The sequence below is a fragment of the Ambystoma mexicanum genome, chromosome 4q, assembly GCF_040938575.1.
Source record: "Ambystoma mexicanum isolate Mex_15411 chromosome 4q, UKY_AmexF1_1, whole genome shotgun sequence".
In the NCBI taxonomy this organism is placed as follows: domain Eukaryota; kingdom Metazoa; phylum Chordata; class Amphibia; order Caudata; family Ambystomatidae; genus Ambystoma; species Ambystoma mexicanum.
The window spans coordinates 39,067,422-39,090,099 of NC_090928.1; positions in this window are offsets into that span (position 1 = coordinate 39,067,422).

Consider the following 22,678-nt stretch of genomic DNA (forward strand, 5'->3'; position numbering starts at 1 on the left):
GTTCACTGGGCTGGTTGTCCGCCGGCGGCACCCCCGGGTCCTGTCTTCCTTCCTCCTGCACCCGCCTTCTTCTCCGTGGCGAGCGGCCTTTTCAGCGAGACGCGCCCGCCATTTTGCGTGGTGGTACCGCGTATCTCGCGCTCTCCGTTTCCGCCTTCTCCGTCACCGATTTTCTTTGAACTTTCTTCTGCGTGTTCTCTGGGCTTTCCGATGCCTTCCCCAACTTTTCCCTGTCGTTTTCCTTCTGTTTACGGCCTTTTTCAGGATCTATCTCCGGATCGAGTGGGAGCTCTCCAAGACTAGCTCACGCTCGCATGGCCGCCAAGCCACGCCCCCGCGGTCTGTTTATACTTATTGAAGAAAGAGGTGTTCTGCCATTTCCATGGAGACATGTCATTAGCTGTAGCACAGAGAACGTTGACATGAGACGTGCATTGGTGTTGTGAAATGGGCCGTACGCGTCTAGTGATGACGGCTTCAGGGGCGGCGTATATGATTTAGTGCCACCATGGCAGTTCACCTTAGGGCAATGCGCCAACGGATAAGATTAGCACAAGATGGCCACGCCCTGCTGCCTGATTTCTCATGTGTAAAAGTGAGGAAAACTACAGTAAGGTGCATAGGAAATGTTTGTACTATCGATCAAAGTATGCTTAAAAACACATGCCCGAACGCTCGGGACAATAATATTTTTGAGCGCACTATTCCTTTAACGATACATATGCTAATCCATTCTTGTATGAAATTTATATCACATTAAAGTGATATCGTAACCATATTTTTCGTAGTGTACTTAGGAACTTTGCACGTTGAAACACTTGTGTATATGCGCATTATAAATTCCATATCATATATCATATCATAACAATGCTTCCTGTTTTGTCAAGGGGTGAAAGGTTGTGTTCCATCGCTTCCTGTGATGTCACTTCGGGGTTGGGTCAAATTACATCACTTCCTGTGATGTCATCAGACATCAAGGGTCATGTGATGTCACTTCCGCTACCCCAGGTATTTTGGTGAAATGATGTCCCTGGTAAGTAGCCTTATTGAATGCATCCAGGTAGGATTAATCAAGCGTACAGATATTGATATTAATGAAATATGAAACTAAGCTGAATCTGAAAATAACTATTAACAAAGGGTATATTCTGCTGCCCTACTAACATGATATGATAGGTTATTTATAACGCGCTTAATACCCAGAGGTTTCTAAGCGCGGACTCAGGGATCGTCTTGTGTCCAAGGCGAGCATGTTGCCGCTGAGCCTTCCTCCTGAGACATAATCGTAAACATTGCAATGATCCAGTTAAAGAGAAGTTGGGGCATCAATATTTGTGCCAGAGACAGGTCAATATAAGTTGTAAGCACAAACAAAATCTATGTATTAGGGAGAGTTAGACCGCTGACGGAATCCTTAAAATATGGAGAAGCTAAAAGGAAAGTAATTTTCTTTTTCTCTTCTAGGTCCAACTTCAATCCTGATCATTGGGAAGGAGCCATATAGGCATACATACGTAATTGGCCCGAGAAGTAGAGTTAATGACACGTGAAATTAGAGCTGCATTTTGATAAGGAAATGAGTTCATGAATATGGCTCACACTATGCATATGTTGTATGCATTTTAAGATGTAATGATTGAGCATGACTCACGCAAAGCTCACGCTCTGAAGTTAAAACAACAGGGGTTGAGCCGTGCAGGATTAATAGTATAATTACTTTCTAACAAGGGTGGCAATTATGGCCAGTAACTAACAGCATTAGGAAATGGCCAATGATCTGAAAACAACCCGCGTGTGCACTCTGAGTAAAGCAGAAAGGGAAACACTTTCTGCTTACATTCGAGGTGGACAAACATTGCTCTTCCGGGGCACTCCTGTTTGAGAATATGTTACTAGGATTAACACCCTCTTACCCCATTGATGTTCATGTGATTCTTGAAACCCCCCACCCTTTGTTTCCTCCAGTTACAGTAGGTGGTTGGAATTAGCGGGCTGTTTGGAATTAGGACTGGTAGGGGATATTCGTGGTTAAGGTGGGAGATAGACGCTTGAACTGGGCAGTGTTCTTTGTGATAAGCAGGTAGGCTTGTGGCTTGATCTAACTACTTGGGATAAGCCATTTTCGTCACGTTTGTAAGTCATTTCATTGTAGTTTTAGGTTGTCTGCCTGCTAATCCCCTTTACTATTCAAAGTAAATGAACGGGTTGTACACATGTCCAGGCTTCAGTGCTACCGAAGATTCAACACTTTGTGTTGGTCCTTGTTTAGATATTCCAATCTATTGGTAGTGTACAGAACGCCCCAATCAACGCTTTTGGGTGGCTTGAACAGACAAGGGTCAGTCGGCCTGAGCCTGCCTGCAATTCTATAATGCACCACGTGCTTCCAGGAGAGGGGGATCCGAATCACTCCAATTAGAAGTTGCTCACTTTGGGGTCACAGGACCCTTGTATGGGGATTTTTGACAGAGCATCTGAAAGCACCACAAATGTCCCAACAAAGACACACACTCACACACACACACCTCCACACACACACACCACCTCAAACACAGTGTAGAGAATAACGCCATACACATACATGCAAACAAATGCATTCACGTACACACAAGCACACCTGGGCACCTCACAAAGGCAACACAGAGAATAAGGAAATACACACATGCAAACAAATGAAATCAAGCTCACACACCCACACACACCTCGGCCTCCCCTCCAACGCAATGTAGAGAATAACTACCAACACATCCTGCCCCTGAGATGGATGGCGAGTGTTCCCAAGAGTTGCACTGGCAGCGGTGTAGAGTGGCAGGTGGGAGGGCTGCTGCCTGACATAAGAGCCCCTTCCATTGCGGTCAATCTGTCCTGTCATGTTCTTATTCTTGCCATGGTTTGAGGTCACGCAGCCCCTGAGAGCTGCATGTCTCCGTTTTATAGAGAGGCGTGACCCCCCCCACCCCCACCAAGCTGCCTCATTAGTGCTGCAGTGCAATGTTTCCCTGTGTCACATTTCTGCTCTTGGAACACAGTACTTAAAACACACACGTGGGTGTGTGCGAGCGCGTATGTGTGCGTATGTCATTGCCATGATTGTTTTCTACAATATAGTTAATAGCCTTGGCATACCTTTGGTGCTAATTGTAACCATTCTTAAATTAATTTCAGGCCCGATATATGCATTGCTCGCTTTTTCAAATCCTTATTAAAAGGGTGACTTTTGCTAAAAGGGCCTGCCTGGTTTAAGCACTATTTTCTGTGTGCCCCCCACTAAGAGACGGCGGGGGCCAGAGACAAAGGGCCTCATTACGACCCTGGCGCTAAGTGAAAAACGATGGCGGTAAATGGTTACCGCCATTGTGTTCCGCTAGGTCCGATCATGACCCGTGACCGTTAACTACGATGCCATTAGCGGCATCGTAGTTAACGCTGCCGCTAACTGCGCCAAGGGCGCGCGCACGCGACCTCCCACATCGTATTAAGCGCCATGGCGGAAAGGTACACGAATGCCGACCCAAGCGGACATGCACCTAACGCCATCACCCAGCCCGTTAAGTACCTTACCGCCATGGTGCTAATTACGCCATCGCGAACCAACCGTAAATGGCCATGTAAAGTGAATGCAGCTGCCACAGGTGCACAGAAACAGCACAGGTGAAGGCAATACAGACTCAAGAAGTACAAAAAGAGCACACCCCAGCCCTTCCCACACCCAGTCACACTCCACAATGATACCAATACGACTAGCAATGTTGGGGCTGGAGGACCTGATAGCAATGCAAGTGCTACAACAGAAACAACAACAACAGGCAGCACAGAGGAGACGCAGGAGGAGAAGGAGGGCAAGGCAGGCCCAGCAAGCCCCACCAGCACAGTCAGTGCCAGCACACAGGCAGCCCCCAATCCCACGCATCAGGGCCAATCCATTCAACCTCACTGCTGAGCAGATCCACACCCTGTACCGTTTGGACCGGGACACCATCACCGCCATCGTAGACATGACACACAACATCGTCAGCATGATAGAAACTCCAACTGCCATCCCACCCCTACTGAAGGTAGTGTCTGTACTCCACTTCCTGGCCACAGGCACCTACCAGCACACAGTGGGGCACTTGCATGGCATTTCACAACCATTATTCTCACGAACACTCATCCAAGTGCTCGATGCCCTCCTCAAGCACACAGACGACCACATCTAATTACCACGGACTGCCCAGGAGATTGCAAACACCAAAGTGGGTTTCCATGCACTAGCCGGCATACCTGGTTGCATTGGTGCCATCGACTGCACCCATGTGGAATTGGTGGTTCCACGTGCCATGGAGGTACCGTACCGCAACCGGAAACAGTTCCACTCAATCAACGTGCAAATAGTCTGTGACTCCAACAAGATCATCACACATTGGTGTGCCCGATTTCCCGGATCAACCCATGATTCTATGGTCCTGAGGAACTCCACAATACCACGCTACATGGAGCGACATGCAGGCCCAAGATCCTGGCTACTCGGTGAGTCCAATGTCATGACCATGGAAATGTGAAGTGGGTAGGTGAATGACGTACCAATGCATACTCCACCTGGCTGAAAGGGGGGGAGTGATGCATACTCCACCTGGCTGAAAGGGGGGGGGAATGATGCATACTCCAATTGGCTGTGAGTAGCAGAGAGAATGGAGACAGATGATACCCTAAAACAACCCAAACTCCACCCAACACCAGTAAAGCCAATACCCAATGTATGCAGCCCTACCATGTGAATGAGGTTGTGTCCCAACCATGACACAACCATCTGCAAGTGCATTCTACCAATTCAGACCACATTGTCAACAATGAAATGCACCTACATGCACGTCACCAAACACCATCAACCGATAGGCCTGTCCCCCATAACTGCCCACGAAGGAGGCACATGACGGACAGAAACATCAACACACCATTACACAGACAGCAGGGCCCCCAAAATGTCCCTATCTACATCAGCATTGCTCAATGGGGTCATGATGAGGCCCACAGCAATGTTGCAATGATGTGCGCATTGCCATCACAGGACATGTGCCAGGCCAACTAACCAAACGGCATGAACGGACACAGTGGATGGGCACTCACAATGCACTCCACCCCTCTGCATACATTGGGTGATGGCATGCAAAACAGGCCATGAGAGCCATGAGCATATACTGGTTGCATTGTTTGAATCAATTAGTGCATTCTGGCTCTTCAGTGAGGCAGAATGCTGGGAGCAGCTGACGCCATTCCAGGCGGCTAGCACAGGTCTTTCTGCCTTGCTATGTGTGAGGCAGTCTGAGGAAACATGATGAGGTTGACGAGAAGAAGGAGGCAGCAGCAGTCACTGAGCCGAGCCGGCGTGCTTTTCAGGAGGTAGAAGGAGTGGGCCATTGGGAAGTGTTCCCATAAGCACCTTGCAAAGTGTCCGCAGAGCTTAGGGTGGTGGAAAAAGAATCACAGCTGTTGACAAAGAGGATGATGGCGATTATGACATTGATTATTAATCTAATTACATTAGGAATGCAGTAGAGAAGACTATGGAAAGGCAATCTTCGAATTCATTGGACACAGAGAAAGTTCACAGTGATGTCAGCATCCTTCATCCATCAGTAACACCATGATCGCAAACAACATGCACTTTAACCTCTCCAGATGCGCAGCCAGGTCTTAATACAAGCCGCACCCTGCCCCCTCCCCCGGGAGTCTAATTGTGATTTCATAAGAGTGGCAGAGGTGAAAGAAATACTTTGACCCATTTTACATGCCATTTGTTCAGGATTACTGCCGATGGCATGAGCTGTAGTTATAGGTTTTCTCCTTATCCAAGTTAGTATTAGTCAGTTTCTCAACCTCAGAAAGCTTAAGGGCTGAGTCGGCCCTGATTGGATTGAAACCCGTGGCAACAGTTTGCAAACAAATCCATGAACCAAGAGCTTAATGTGCTCTGATATTTTACCAGTTTAGTCATGATGCAGAAGCCAAACAACCACTTTATGTACTCAAATACCACGTTTCCATCTTGGAGTCAATACTCATGATGTTAGCACAGGGCATGGTATCCCACGGAGATGAGGTCAATGCTGACCTTTCCTAGGCTACACAGATTGTCCCAGACTTACTGCACATCCTGTTGCCCTCGTGCAGCCCAATCCTATAATTGTGCCTTGTTTCTCGCCTCCTTAGATACCAATGAAAGAAGTGGCAGGTTGTTTGGCTTCTGCATCATGACTAAGCTGGTAAAATATGACAGCGCATTAAACTCTTGGTTCATGGATTTGTTTGCAAACTGTTGCCACGGGTTGAGAAACTGAGTAATACTAACTTGTGTGAACTTCAGCAATAGCATCCGAAAAATCGACAACATTTGGAAAATGATACCTTAGACATTGGCCTACTCCACTGCCCACAATGGCGCCAGAACCAGGTCAGAGAGACAATGGTAAACCGTGTTAAAAGCCTTGTTTTACCACTCTATGTCATTTTGAAAATGTTTTATAGGTGAAGAGGGAGAAAGGACAATTTCCTCCTCATCCTTCCTGCTCCGCCTGCAAAACTTCTTCGTTGCATACCTGCATGGGATTTGCATATGGTCTTTCCCCCTTTGCAATGGCTTGGCAGGTGAAGAACGATGGTCTGGAGGGTTGCCCATAGCAATTGCCAGCGGTTGAGATTACTTCTTAACCTTCCAGCCATCACCACTTTGTTTTGCATGGGATTTGTATGCAGATGTACAATGAATGCATTCCTATGGAATATGCCTGCATTTAGCACTTGCAAAAAGAAGTTTGATTCCATTGGAATCTATTATTAATACCATCTGAAAAGCATTATTTGCAGGCAACATTTACATCTTTCCCAAAACCAATTATACAAGTAAAAAGTAAAAGAGATTTCACCTGTTTTTACTTTTGACTTGCTGAAATTTGTATGCAAGTAATGTAAGCATGTAATTGCTAACTGTGGCGGTTCCTTACATGAAATTGGCCTTTTTCGTAAAATGAGCCTCTAACAAATGTCGGCTCGTTTAGCATTTTCCTTCCACCCAAAACATCAAATAATCTATGGGTTCTGGTTTTGAGTATCAGAATGCAAATCAGTGTCAGATGAAATAATGACCTTTGAGTTTTGGAAATGTATTTTGAAGACTTAGGTGCAACAACATATGTTGATGAGGTCACCTGATTTAGTCATACTTTTTACACAGGCATGCAAGTGGAGACTAGAGAGGGTTGGCAGGGTCTCAATGTACTAGTAGGAAGGCCCTAAACAGTGTAACAATATTGTGCAACAATGTACTTTGTCGTTGAATCCTTGGATATCCACTTCCCTCTCAAATGCTGCTCGCCTTATCTCAACATGTGTGCAGGAACAGAAGCAAACACCCTGGGTCCGCAAATGCAGAAACTGCAAATACAATGTTAACTTGTTGTAAAAATAATTGTATTAGTCTGCGTTCAGGGTTTTTTTTAAGGAACTGTGAAATTTCAGGGCCATATTTATTTTTTTGGCCAAGTGTATGCGTGGTCACAAAAATGGCTAAACGTTGGCCACAATTTGTAAAAACAGCCCCTCTCCGCTTGCATATATTGAATTGTACAACCAAAAGGATGTAACAGAGATTTTGGAATGCCTGTGCATGCCTCATTCTAACACTACATATATTGGAATAGCCTTGGGCCACAAATACGTATGCTGCAAAATCTGTTACATCATTTTTAGTTGATAAAAAACATATTTGTCACTACTCAGGGACTATTTTGAGGAATTGCGGACATTCTGAGATATGTTTATTCTTTGTGGGAATTTGAGGGTAATTCACGGTTGCATAAAAATACCCCAAATTGGATAAAATTGCTCATATTTATTTATGTTATTTATTTATTTCATTTGTTATACGAGCCCAGGACCCGGAGGTATCACGGTGCTAGATTACATACAGGTAGTTACAGTACAGTCCAGTCAGCAGTAGTTACATAGGTAAGCATGCATATTTGTTAAAAAGTGCGGTTTTGACTTTTTTGTGAATTGCAAGGTAGGAAGTTTCATTCCGGATGGAGGGAGGGAGCGTATTCCATGGTGTGGGCACGATGACAGTGAAGCAGGAGCCCCCTGATCGTTTTTTGTTGAATCTAGGTGTAGTAAGAGAGATGGAGGCAGTCTAGCGTAAGGTTTGTGGATTTGCTTTCTTGGTAGTAGTAGCACCTGCACACTGACAGATCATTAATTTTACAGAATTACCATGTAACATACATTGTCGGGTACCTCAAACTATCCTTTCTAATGAGTGGTGTAAGGAGGGCCTGAGGGCACAAATGGAGACACTGAAAAATCCATGTAAAGCAATGTTTCTAAATACAAATATTTGTCAGTGGTCCAGGGCTGTTTTGAGGAATTACGGCCAATTTTGAGACGTGCATTAGCAGCAACAAAAATGGCCCAAATTTGTCTACAATTCCTTTGAATAGCTCCATACCACTGCACATATGTTTATTCTTATTTTTTTTTCCACAAAGAAAAATATGTAACAAAGTTCAGTGTTTTGAATAAGGTCAGGGGACAGGAGAAGACTCAATGGGAGAAAGCCTACAGGCATACCAGGGGTGAGTAGAGCCCTTATCCTATTGTATGCAAAGCCCACCCACCAGCTACCTCAGCAGCCCCAAACCTACTCCCATCCATGCTCATGCGGATGCACCACTGGCAGGGAAGAAATACAGGGTTTTTCAGATTAACCCAAGAGACACTTGTTCTCCCGGTGGTGTTTTTCTAGGGTTTATCTGAAAACTGGAAAGCCTAAATATATCACATGTGGTTCACAAGGTCGTTTATGGCCTTGCAACTGGCACACTGACCAAACCGTGTCCTCACTCCCAGCCATATAGTCGGCCCTACACAACCTGCTGGTAACATGCCTGTTTAGAATCAGAAGTTTTCCTGGAAGATCGTCTATTATGAAGTCGCCTCAGTGTGAAATCACTCTACACCACCTTATACCCACATCTCGCAGCAGTCCATACCCATCAAAATTGTGATCTCTGCAATATAGAGAGCTAATGCTTTCCTTGGACATTGATTCATTTGATCAGTTTAGTAAATCTGTTTGTACCAATCTCTTCCTTTGACACTGCTGAAAGAAACGTAAACAGAACAGTAAAGTGCAAGATTGCAATTATGAAAAAAGTTATGATGAGTAATCTGCAAAGAAGACAATACGCCAAGTGCCAGATGTCGATGTTGATGCTGAAATAGAAATGTTTTGTTGTGAGGCATAACAACACTTTCATAATGTTTGGTTTATTCTGATGTTTTGCGAAAAATGTGGTAAATTCATTTTTGTAGGGAGGCCTGCTAATCAGACACTCATTTCATAATGTTCCATGCTAAATCTATAGTGCGTCCACGTGTCTTTGCTGTAATAATCTCCGGACACCTCCAGCACTGGACCCGAAGTGGCACATAACAGGTTCAAAGGTCACATGTGCATACCTGAGAGCTGGTGGAACACAAAGTGCTATCAGGCAGAGGTGTTTTTTAACTGACTGCGCGTCTGATACGAATTATAATAGTTGTGTAACTGAGTCAGCCTGCTGACTCTTCAAGCTTTCAATAAAAGTAAGACTTCAAATTTTCTGTTTTTACTGATTTTTATACATAAAAACAGATAGAAATCTATCTGTTTTCTGTCTGTATGTATTTGTAAAAATGGAAAAAAATGGAACAACAGGTCTTTCTGTCTTGTTCTCCATGATGGCACTCATAAATCGCAGGCCAATCACATTGCAGATTGGCAGTATGGAGACTGCAAAAGTTGTATAAAAATAGAATTAAAGATTTTCAAATTGCAGACAGCATATATCTTAAGGCAACAGCAGTCACAGGAGCAACCGTTTGTTGTTATGGAAAACATTTAGCTATCATTTTATTCCTATATGTCTGCATGTGTGCTTTAATACGTGTATTTTCTTATTAGAATAATTGCATAAAAATACTAGTTGTGAATTATCTTTTTATATAACAACAAATATATGTGGATGAATACAGACCAAAAGGCCCAAAAATAAATATGGATCAATACAGACTGATAATGTCAGAAAAATATTTACCATACAACCGGAAGCCTTAAATATAAGCCACGCCTGATTGTAGCATGGTGGTTTCTGGGATCACACAACTGTACAGACACAGCAATATTTAATATCATTTGAGTGTCAGCTCAGTGAACAGTGCTCATCTGTAGCAAGGCAATGCATGTTAGCCATCTGGCCTCAAAGTCTCCACAACTGCCATGTGGGACAATGGTCAGGATTCTTTCTCTTTGATCCCTCCAAAGGAAGGCCAAAACCTTTGTCGCAGGACGCACGCACCATCCTAAGGAGATCTCCTAGAAGTCAGTATTTAAAAGGCATCACTGACATAGCAAAGCCACACTCATACCAGGGAACTGACCATTTGAGTTCCTTCTAAACCAGCAGACATGGGAAGGTTGCAGAGTTGGAGTAGACAGATGAGAGAGGGAGGCTGAGATAGTGGTTCCACTATCTTCATCTCTGCTTCGCCTCTCTACAATTTTCCCCACCCCCCATTTCCTTCAGAACAAGGCACTCTGGGTATGATGTCCGTAGTCAAATGGCAGTTGTGGAAACAGCCGGGACTGGCCCCTTACAGCAGACTTGCTTTCAACCAAACCCTTGTGATGTTTTGTCTTTGTAAGGAGGAGGCACACTCTCCTTCTTTGATTCATCTTTAGAATCTCAAAACAATTAGAAGGATTCACTGGAACTCTATTGGGAATGCAGTTTATTGCAAGGTCCTCTGCCAGGTATATGAAGACAGAAGGCATTCAAGTCAGAGGAAAACTTGTGTCACTAACGATAACCATGGAACAGTGAGGGTGACCTGCTGTGGACCAAGGCTGACTGCATTGGAATCAGTGTTTTGATCACTGAAGGTGAAGTACCTTCTGTAAGTGAGAGAACTAAAGCAGTCAACCTGTCATGGAGACCCTGGATTTGGACTCCCAGCAACTCAAAAGTCCAGAAGCAGCTGCAATACTATGTATTGTCTCAAGATACCAGTCAGATTGACAATGCTCACTGCACTTTGAGTCACCAATTAAACTACAGGGCTGTTTTCGGCACTCTGTGCAACTTCTATCTGCTTGCTGTACTTCATCTAGATGCCGGCTCGAACCATTGAAGCAGACTGACTCATTTCAACCAGATCATAGGCTTGATACAGAGGGAGCAACTAACCCAGGTGCTGACTCAACCACTGGAAGCCATCGATCTGCCCATCCACAATGCCAACCCGACGCAGCAGAGCCATTGTCTCCCCTCCGACTCTGCCTCCACCACAAACCTCTGAAAGCCATTGTCTCAATCAGTTCAAACACAGACTTGTCCCAATAGGTCCACGCATCTTTATACTGACTCAACGCAACCACCAGTGGGATCATTTTGCCTCGAACATATCAACAATGGCTCAGCCTCAGAGAAAGCACCGAGAAGCTGGCTCAATGGTGTTGAGCACCAAAGACAAGATTTTAAAGGTACCATGAAGAGGCCCTGTCCCCCTGGTACACCTCTTGGGACCACAGTGACTGTTAAACCCCCTTTCATACCTTCCATCGATAATATCATTGAACAATTGCCATTGCTGCCAAGACCTATGCCTGAACAGCCTTTCTTATCAAAACCTTGGTTCTGCGACCTCTTCTTCTCAAACTGTGAGTACCAATCCCTGTCTACAGTGCCAGGGCCCTTACTCCTCATCCCTTTCCTCGCATGCCCCAACAGCTTGAGCCGAGTCTCTAAGCAACTACAACACGGCTGCAACCCATCTCTGCATCCCTCCACGCCATCTACACAACGTCTGAGGCACACAAACTCCTTCACATACTTCCTAAGAAAGCACGTTAGCTTATTCTTATTAATTCTACCCATGGACGTTGCTACTGGACGCCTATTGAAAATAACCGCTGTTAAATATCCCTAATGCATTCTTCAAGTAGTTACCCACTGTACCTTTGTTGCACCCTCAACTTTTAAACCGTATGACACATGTTGTGCATTAATAAACATCTCGGTTTTTATCCTGCACTGCCTCAGCTTATATTGGCACTAGGCCTTTCTGTTAATTTGCCTCAGTTCATACCAAACACATGGCCACTGTCATCGAATGTCACAGCCCATGCAAGTACTAGGCCACTGTGATTGCTCGCCCTTAGGTCATATTGGCACTAGGCCATCGTCACTGGATGCCTCAGCTCACGCTATATTAATGATATACCGGCATTATTCTAGTCCTTGCCTAGTGTTAGCATTTACTCTCATTGGAACGATCTGCGCTTAGATTGATCTTGCATTCTGTGCACTGCCACTACTGCGTTATTATGCTCTGCTTCTCTCACCTTTATTGCTAGCCTTATACTTGTCTTTGCATTACTTATGTGGCTGCCACTGCACCTAATAGGCCCATTTGCACCTGTTGCTAGCCTTATACTTGTTTTTGCATCTTTTATTTGTGACTGCCACTGCATTTATTTACGTTGTTATCATTGCGTGGTTGCCTCTGCACCAATTATGTCTAACTACACTAGCCTATTGCATTGCCTATGCAGCAGGTAGTCCATACTGATTTCGGCATACTACACTGTTCATTGTATTGGGACGGTTCTTAGCATCACCCTGTGATATCAGACTAGTATTATGTGCCAGTATCAAGTCTTATCTTCTCTACTATGTCATTATCATGCATTTTCCAATCTTACCAGTCTATGGCATCACCTGTTGCACTGTAACCGTATCAAGTAGATCTCAGTGAACTCAGACTACTGTTCTACACCCTACCACACTGCCTGGCACCCAATCACCAGTACCCAGCCATGCCCTTACCTCTGTTTTCCATCACAGGTTTACTTCTTAGCCTGACTTCATTCCCCTTCAACAAAATGGCATGACCTTTATGCCATCTAAATGTATCCATGGCTACCAAACTACCCCTTGCCCAGAATGTCTCACCAATCACCTTCCTACCACAGTTGAACATAATTGGCATGAAACCTAACAACCTAAACACTCTCCTTCCTACTCATCATCTAACTATCCCTAGACAAAAGATAACTGGCATCAGGAGTGACTATACGCAACAATCATCAGATTCCCTATGGATCCTACGTTCTGCCAACAAGTCCACACCTAACCAGCCATGCACCACCAAATGGAGAAACCGTAGACTAGGCTCTAGTCTTACAAAGCCCCCATCCACCCCCGTAAAAGGGCACTCTCAGACACTGCCTAAGCAGTCCGCTCCCAACCCACCCAAATTCGAACCTACTCCTAACTCAAAATGTTTGACCAACACTCCCAGTGCCCTTGGGACTACCATCATTACTAGCAAAGGCCTTACCAAGATCATAGCAAGGAAAACCATAAAATTAAAGGAGTGCTTATCAATGCTAGATCCCTTGTTGCCCATGCCTCAGAAAACTGGATCCCAAATCCTCATACTTGGTGACTTTAATTTGGGCCTCAATGACCCTAAAGACCTTAATGCCACTATCCTAGCAAACACTATTGCTGAAGCTGGTCCCACTATCAGGAACACTGGACCCACCCACACTAAAGGTCGCATCCTGGACTGGGTTGCAGATATCAATTGCATCTCATGCATCACTGCCACCCAACCTTGTGTCTAGACAGACCACTTCCTGATCTCGTTCACTATCCAAGACAGTCCCCAAACTAGCGTACCTGTGCCTTTGGCTCCGCCAGCTCTAACCAGATGCAAAAGGAACTGTTGCTAAGCTCCTACCTCTGATTCAACCTAACACTAATCCTACCCATCTTCAATTGATCCCACAGAACTGGTTGTTCTGTATAATAACACTATCAACTCAGCCACTATCGCTCCACTAAAACTGACAAAGAAAAACCTATAGCTCAACTCAACACTTGGTTTACCCCTAGTGTAAAAGCCCTTTGCAAAGAAAAAAGGCTGGCAGAAACTAGCTGGAAAAAGAACCCGTCGACTCAGAACAAAAATATTCTCACCTCTGTCGCAGACAGATACAAAAAAGAAATCATACAAACAAAAAAAGAAACTTAATCAAAAAAGCTAGCTCAAGTACTAGAGAAATCTTCTCTATACTTAGAGAATTAGAATTAGAATCACCTATTGCCCCTAACGATTCGTGCACCAAAAACAAAATCTGGTGCACTAACATACGAAACGCCCTATGCAACAAAATCGCCACGCACCAAGATAAAATATTAGCAAAAAAAAAACAAAGCTTCATTAGATCGCTCTTGCAACCCAAGAAGCCATCTTGCAAGAATTTGCTAACAACCAAACCAAACCAACCATCCAATTTAAATTCAGGTCAATCTCAACTACTGGGGCAGAAATCATCATTAGATCACTCAAGCCCTCCCAGTGTCTTGGGGATACTTGCCCAGCACACATTATTAAGGAAGCCACAAAGGACCTAACTCTTTTTGTCACCACTTTCATTAACTCCTCGTTCAAATCTTGTTCTGTTCCCACCAATCTCAAAGATGCCTGGGTACTACCCCTCCTTAAAAACCTAACCTGGACCCTAACGTCCCGAACAACTACAGGCCAATTACGACAGTACCATTTCTCTGTAAAATCTTAGACAGATCTTAGACAGATCCACCTATCTCCAGATTCAATCCTATCTGGAGATCAATAACCTATTAGGCACCAGACAATCTGGTTTCAGGCCAAGACATGGAACTGAGACAGCCTTCTCGATCTCAAGAACCAAATGGTTGACCAGAAAGACAAAGGAGAAATCTCCATTCCCCTACTTTTAGACCTGCCACATTTGATTTGGTTGACCATAAAGTCTTATGCAACGACCTAAAATCTTCTGCCAATTTCTCCAAAGAGGCGTCTACATGGATAAACTCTTTCTTAGACAACAGAACTATACGTGTCTTCTCGCCCTCCTCATCAGCGGACCCAGTACCCATCACATGTGGCTTACCACAGGGGTCATGCGTCTCCCCCACTTTGTATAATATATTTACAAAGCCTCTCTTTGATATACTTGATAATCTGGGTGTCTCATAAACTAATTATGCTGACAACACCCAGATTATCATCCCTATTCAGGGAAACTACGACAAAGATGTAGGATTTATCAATAAAATCTACCAAATTTTACAAACTTGGATGGCCACCCACGGTCTATGTCTTAATGACGAAAAGACCAAACTCCTAATCATAGGTTCCACCAATAGACTGAGCAAACTCCCCCACCAATACAATTCCATAGCTATTGATGGTATCCAGATTAAAGTCGCTAAGGAAGTAAAAACCTTAGGTTTTTACCTAGACTCAGGACTCAACCTCAACAACCAAGTAAATGCCACAGCCTCTGCAACCAGCTACACGTGCAAACTGATCTATCCATGTAAACCATTTTTGACCACTGATAGCTGCATCAAGATTGCACAGGCACTAATCCTATCTAAATTGGATAACTGCATTGCACTTTACCTGGGCACCAGTAATAACAATACTAACAAACTCCAAACTCTCCAAAACAATGCTCTAAGAACTGCCCTAGGCATCCCTAAAGGTCAGCTTATCTCTGACGAATGACGATCTATCAACTTGCTAGCCATTAAAGATAGAATCAAGTTCAAAACACTTAACCTGACATACAAATGCCTCAATAACAAGGCACCTATTTACCTGACGGAGAGATTCACCAAACATACATGAGAACGACCCATTAGGAAAGCACATTCTAATAGTATTAGAATCCTTAACTTTAAACTTAAAAAAACAGGAGGATCCAGCTTTCCAGTCTCAGCAGCATATCTCTGGAACTCATTACCGGACACATTAAGAGCATTACCCTCCCTCCCCTCCTTTAAGACGACCGTTAAACAATGGTTACACGCTAGTGACCACCGACGTCTTCACCCATGAACTGTATAAATTGTATATACTGTATGTATATATATTTTTTTACTTATCCTGCACACTCATATATGCCTGTAAATTGTCTCTGTATATTGTCTTATACTGCATTTTTATCTTTTCTATGCACCTGTCACTAAATATGTACATGTAACCTACATTTTTGCAAGCGCCCAGATGCCTGACGCCCCGGTGCGCTCTATAAATAAATAAGCAATACAATACAACAATACAGAGTTGCGATTCATGGCAATTCTCTCAATTCTCTGTGTTTCTTTCACAGGCTACGTTTCTATTCTTTTTTAGTTAGTTTGTATGGATATATTGTTTTATAAAAGTTCATATATTTTAATAGAACCATCATATGACATTATTTTATTTTGGAAGCATTTTACTAACTCTGTTTGTGTTGCTACCCCTCCTTATGATGTAACCTGCCGTTGGGCCACTTTATAGAGATGCATATGTAAGCTTTTTTCTATAAAGGTAGGACAAAATGACTCCTGCTCTGCAGGAGGAGAATGGTGAGTAGTGGCTAAAGTGCCTAATGCACCAAAACCCCTGACATTTAGCTTCAGCCACCTTAACTTCACACCCCCTGTTGTGCGGTTTATGATCCCAGTGATAACATTACAGATCATATCACTGATGACATCACTTATTACATTACAACAGTAACTGACACTAAACATGGCCTTCAGCCATGGTCAGTGTGGATGGCCAAATATGTTTTAACACATGAATGGGTACTAGTCATGGCCTTCAGTTATGGACAGTGGTCACAACCATCACCCATGTTCACTGAATATTTTAAAACACTAACAGGCTACCAAGCATAGATTTTGGCCTTTACCAGTAGTTACAGCTTTCAACCATGTCCACTGTATATGATATACACTGATCAGGCACTAGCCATGGACTTTAGCACAATACTGGCCAGTGGCCAAAATCTTTGGCTGTGTCCACTATATATTCTAACACATAATGAGGTACTAGCCATGGCCTTTGACCATGAGCAGTTTGTACATCTTTTGGCCATGTCCACTGTATATTTTAAAATAATAAAATGCAATAAATGATGGAATTTGGATGTGCCGACTGTGACTTATACAACACTAACCAGCCCCTATCTATGGCCTTCGGCAGTGCCCATTGTACATTATATACACTAACCAGCCACTACATGGTCTTCAACACAGTACTAGCCAATGTCCATGGTCTTTGGGTGTGCTGACTTTATATTCTAGGTTCAAATGGTGTGGAGTTGTGTGGGAAAGAGCGGTCCCCTGCGCAACTGGCAAAACATAGTGGTTCATTGTACTATGGCCTGCAGCCTGACACATGGTTTGTCTGGGAACCAGAACTCCAAGATTGCCGATGGGTTAGTTACTGAGTGAGGTGACAAACCTTGTTTGTTGGTGGTGCTGACTGTTGATTTTTTATCCTCAGTCTAAAGGTCTAAAAGATTTCTGTTGTCTGATTGCAATGGTTCGATGCAATTTAGGAACACAAGACTCCTGGTTTGCATTCATACAAATTTTAATGCAGTAAATGCACATGTATCAATATGCCTGGCAACAGTCGCCATGTGACTGTCAGTCGCTTCTCCAAACAACGAGTTGGTGATAGATCTCTCTCCTCGGCTGGGGCCTCCCACTGGAACAGCCTCCCTGTCTCCCTGAAACTTGAGAAGAACCATCTTCGGTTCCGGAAGCACCTTAAAACCTTGCTCTTTGCTTCTGCTTTCTCTCCCCTTGCCCCCTGCTGAAGTCCTGGCTGATACTGAGACTGCACTGGTTACCTGGCCACCCATCTGATCTCAGCCCAAGCCCTGCTAGTTGCATGCCTGCACTGCCTCCCTGGCACCCAGGGACTGGTTTCTGTATCCCTACAGTCCCGCGACCAGCACTTATGTCTGCACTCACCCTGCACTTGCTACCAGCTGGCCGTTCTTTTATTTATCTTGTTATTTTATTATCTCATGTACTGCACTTGCCCCTGCTCCTTCCCCCGCACTTTTCTTCTTTCCCCCTTCCCTTGCGCGATCCGAATGACACCTGGCCTAGAAAGATCGTTGTCTGTCTTCCCACTGTTACCCCTCCCTTGCCTCGCCACGTCTTGAAACACTTGTGTATAGGCGCGTTATAAATGCCATCTCATATCATATCATGTGAAATGAAAAAAGCTGACGCGCGTTTCGACTGTAGTCTTTATCAAGGCAGATAATAAATGTGATCCTGTTGGACGATTGATGGTCTGCGTGGCATCCCGGTTGGGTGCAAGCTTCGTGCTGAATAGCAATTCTGTGGTCCAATGGCCGGGCGTGTGGAGACGCGGTAACCTTTATATTCTAACATATTAATGGGCGCTAGCTATGGTCTTTAGCCATGGCCACTGACTACAGCTTTCATTGTTGCCCACTGTATATTTTAAAACAGTGATGGGCTACTAGGCATGCTTTTAACCATACACATTGGTATTTTGCAGCACTAACCAAACACTAGCTATGGCCTTTGGTGCTGACCAGTCACCCCAGCCCTTGTAATGGCCAGTCCACAGCCTAAATTGTTATTAAGGTAATCAAACTTTTAATGAGCTAACTTTTAAATGATTGTATGTTTAATGCCATTATTGATGTAATCAGTTATATACAATGTAATTAGCTTTGAGTGATGCACTCAGTGATGTGATTTATAATGTCATCAGTGTTCTCATAAAACATTTCATTAGTGATGTGATCTGTGATGTCATCACTGTGGTCATAGGCTGCACAAGACGAGGGCACAAAGTTAAGGTGGCTTTAGCTGAATATCAGGGCTTTTGTTGCATTAATTTAGCACCTTAACATCCCTGCAAATAAAGATTTTCCTTGCATTTTAAGGTTTTTGTTATTTCATAGATTTTTAGAACGCTTGTAGACCACTAGCCACTTCAACCATTGTCAGTGGGCACGGCATTTGGCCATGCCTACTATCCATTTTAAAACGTTACCAGACCACTAGCCATGGCCTTCAGATTGCAGGCTTTGAGAACTGACAATGTTTTTAGGCAATGCGCAGTGAGATTACATTATTTGCCATGGACCACACACTTTGGTTAAGCAGCGTGCTCCAAGCTGTACACTCCTTTTCAGCGACATCATTTTGATGCAGTCCAATTTGGCATGGCCATTCCATCCCAGCACCCATTTATGCACGCCCTTTTCGGAGCGAAAGCCAGTCCGGCTCTGTTAATTTTGGTGCAAGGGATGTTTGGACGTGATTTTTTTAAAATCCATTTTTTTCTATTTTATAATGTTTCCCAGAAACGGTGTAGTCCTTTTGAATATATGTGCAGTGTAAGGCGGAATATGTGCTGTGAGGGTGTCCATGTCATCTGAGAGAGTGTACATGCAATGTGTGTGTGTTTTATGTGAGCGTGTGTATGTGTACATGGTGTGCAGGTGTGTGTGAGGGATTGTGCGTGCAGTGTGCAATTCTCCGTGAAGGCGAGTGTTAGTGTGTGCGCATGCATGTGCACCTCATGTGTGTATGTGAGCATTGTAACACATTGAGCGTGAGTTGTCAGTGTCAGTGTGTGTGGGTGTGTGCATGTGCGTGTCTTCATGTAATTCGGAAGATGCCCATCCAGTTCTTGTTTTTTTTGCATTTTGTGACTTGAAGTTTTGTTTTGTCCATCAAGTATCCGGTACTACAAGTCCCAACATGCAAAGTAAAAAGGAAATCTGAATGATCATCTTCCAAATAACAAGGGATGTCTGGCATATAAGAATATACACAAGCCATGTAACTTGGCTATATTCATGATTTCTCCTGCACCTCTATTTGTTTGGGTTGAATGGCCCTTGGGGATCTGTAAGTTGTTGAAGGAGGAGGAGGTACGTAGTGTAGAATCAAAGGAGGGGGAATATGTTTTTTTTCAGAGGGGGAAAGTGAGAATAAGGGGCTGGAGAGGAGTGGTGTCTACTTGCCCCGCCATTTTCAAAGTCTAAAAGTAGCATAATATATTAAGGGAATAATAGGACTGTGTGACAAGTACTTCCCTTGAGCTGCAAAGACAGTCTTGCTTGCACTGGCTCAAGTGCACTGGAAGACACGCAACTATTATTAACCCATTGGTAGTGAAGCTCAAAAGACCTTTTTGAAATTATGCAGTGATTGGGTGAACGTTTCCATGACGGAGACCACATGAATCAAAGGCATGCTTCTTAAGACTGCATAGTCCGGAATTCAGAGTATTAACCAAAATATACTGTTTTAATTTTTTTTTTAAAGTCTTGGTCCTTGGTCTGCCAGAGTTCAAGGACCAGCATTCAACCACTACGCCACAATTGCTTGGTGCCTGATGTTGCATACAATTCATACTTAGCCTACAATTTAATATGTCTAATTGTAAAAGGCTAAGTCTAAAACTTGTGAGAGTCAAAACAATAACATAATTGTAGCATAATGGTTAAGTGCTGCATCTAAAACTGTTGCATGCCACGGTTCTCAAAGGCAGCGTTCAACACAAATGTGTTTTTATTACATTTTTTCAGTTTTATAATGTTGGCCAGAGATGGTGCAATACATGTTCCATTCTGTTTTATAATGTTGCAGTAAATAAATGTGCTTCATGTTTAATATGTGTTCAATTCTGCAAACAACGGTGTAATACATGACCCATTGTGTTTTATAATGTTGCAGTAAATAAATGTTTTTCGCATTTAATCCATATTACAAAATGCAAAATGCCTGCAGGTTCATGCCAATTGCAACCTCTCATGCCAAAACATCCTTGCGAGAGAGGTACAAAATGCAAAGTGCCTAGAGGTTCATGCCATGCCAATTGCGACCTCTCACGCCAAAACATCCTTGCGTCGAGAAGTCCCCTTGCCCAACTGGCTGCTTCTAACTGAGTGCGCCCAAACGGGACCTGCGGCAATACTGTTGCACCATGACAGAGTGTGCCTAACTGTCCATGCTGAAATGTCCTGTTCCATGGGCCAAGCCCCTTGTTTTATGTCAGGTCTCTTGGTGACTGTTGTGATACATAGCACGACACCCACATTTAAGCTGCATGGAATTGGGAGAAAATGATCAGCTGCAAAAATAACATATGCCCAGGTACTTTCTGCACCCATAGTGAAAATCAAAAGCTGGCATCCATGAATATATGCACAGAACTTCTTAGCTTCAAAGTGAGGAAGGGGCCAGTCCCCTTCAGGACATGTTGCTCTAAGTGGTCTTGTAATTTTGCTTCACTTATTAGACACCATGGCTTGAGGGTGATGGCCTTTTCCACACTTTGAAGCTAAACTGGGTTGGTCCTGGTTACTACATGGATGGGAGACCCGGGTCACCAGTGATTTTTCACCCACAATGTCACTGTAGCTTTACAAATATCTATTGTTTTCTTTTTTTTTGCATTAATTTTTTGCGTTTGTTCCGAATGGAACTATACAAAGCTCTTGATCAACTGGTTTTCAAATCTTGAGTATCCTCAGCCTCAATGTTTCTTGTAAGATCTTCACCGGGGCAATTTGCCATGTTGTTCTGTCGCCTCCAATTAGTCTGTGCTACCACTGGTCGATGTCGAAAGGCCCATTTGCCCAGAGTCGATCGAGGTAGGCTGATCTTATCTTTTGGTTCCCTGGGCAAGACATTAGTAGATGACGTATGGTTTCCTTTTCTGCTCCACAAAAGGGGCATTCACATGAGTCTGAGATACCTCTGATGTAGCGGATCTCATTGGTTTCGATTAGGTTTAGTCTTATCCTGAGTAAAAAATTCCGGGATGGTCTATTCGGAAATTTTTTAATAAACCTCTGTAGTTCGTTTACTTTGCACAGGGTCTGTGGCAGATGAGCTAACAGTTTGTTGTCTGATGCTTCGATTTGAGTATTGGCCCAGTCGAGGTTTTTAAGTTTTTCGCAAACTCTGACTGGATTAGAGTGGAGGTCGTCTTCAGAGCATGCGACTGAGTCCAAAAGAGCTACATTTTCCTCTCTCCATTTTGTCAACATTTTCACCGAAAGGGATTTTGTTTCTTCGCCTATCATTGTGTAGATGTTCTGGGCGTCCCGGCAAATGCACTTTCGGTAGAGCAGTATTGAGTTGATGGTTACCGTGCCTGCTAATGAGAGAAGACTAAGTTTGCGGCGAATTGCCGGCATTGAAGTTGAGTTTGGCAGGCATAGGACCTTTTTCCAAAAGAGGCCTTCTAGTTTTGGCCAGAGATTTTTCGGTATCTCAGGCATGGCTTCTGCGCCGTAAGTGATAGAAGGCACCACCTTTTTTTTGTAGAATTCGATAACCGGAATCATTGAAAACTTTCCGTATTTTAGGTCTATGGCTTTTCCTTGTGCCGCCAACTTTTTGGTTTTAAGTTTCAGACTGTCTTGCATTGCACTTTCTGTGTGGGAACTGTCTAAGGTCACACCCAAGTATTTGAACTATTTTATTCTCTCAATTTCTGTGTTTTCTAGGTACCACTTGTACTTGTCGATTTATTTTGGCGCTGATTCCAGAATTAGTATTTTTTTTTTCTTTGTTAATTAGGAGGTTGTTTTCCTCTGTGTAGTGAAAAAGATTTGTTAATTGTCTCTGCAATCCAATTTGAGTCTGATCGAACAGAACCAGATCGTCGGCATACAAGAAAGAGCCTGCTGATGTGTACTTTTGCCAATTTCGGGGGAAAAGTTTTTGTGAGATCTTCAGTTTCTCCAAAGTCACCCATG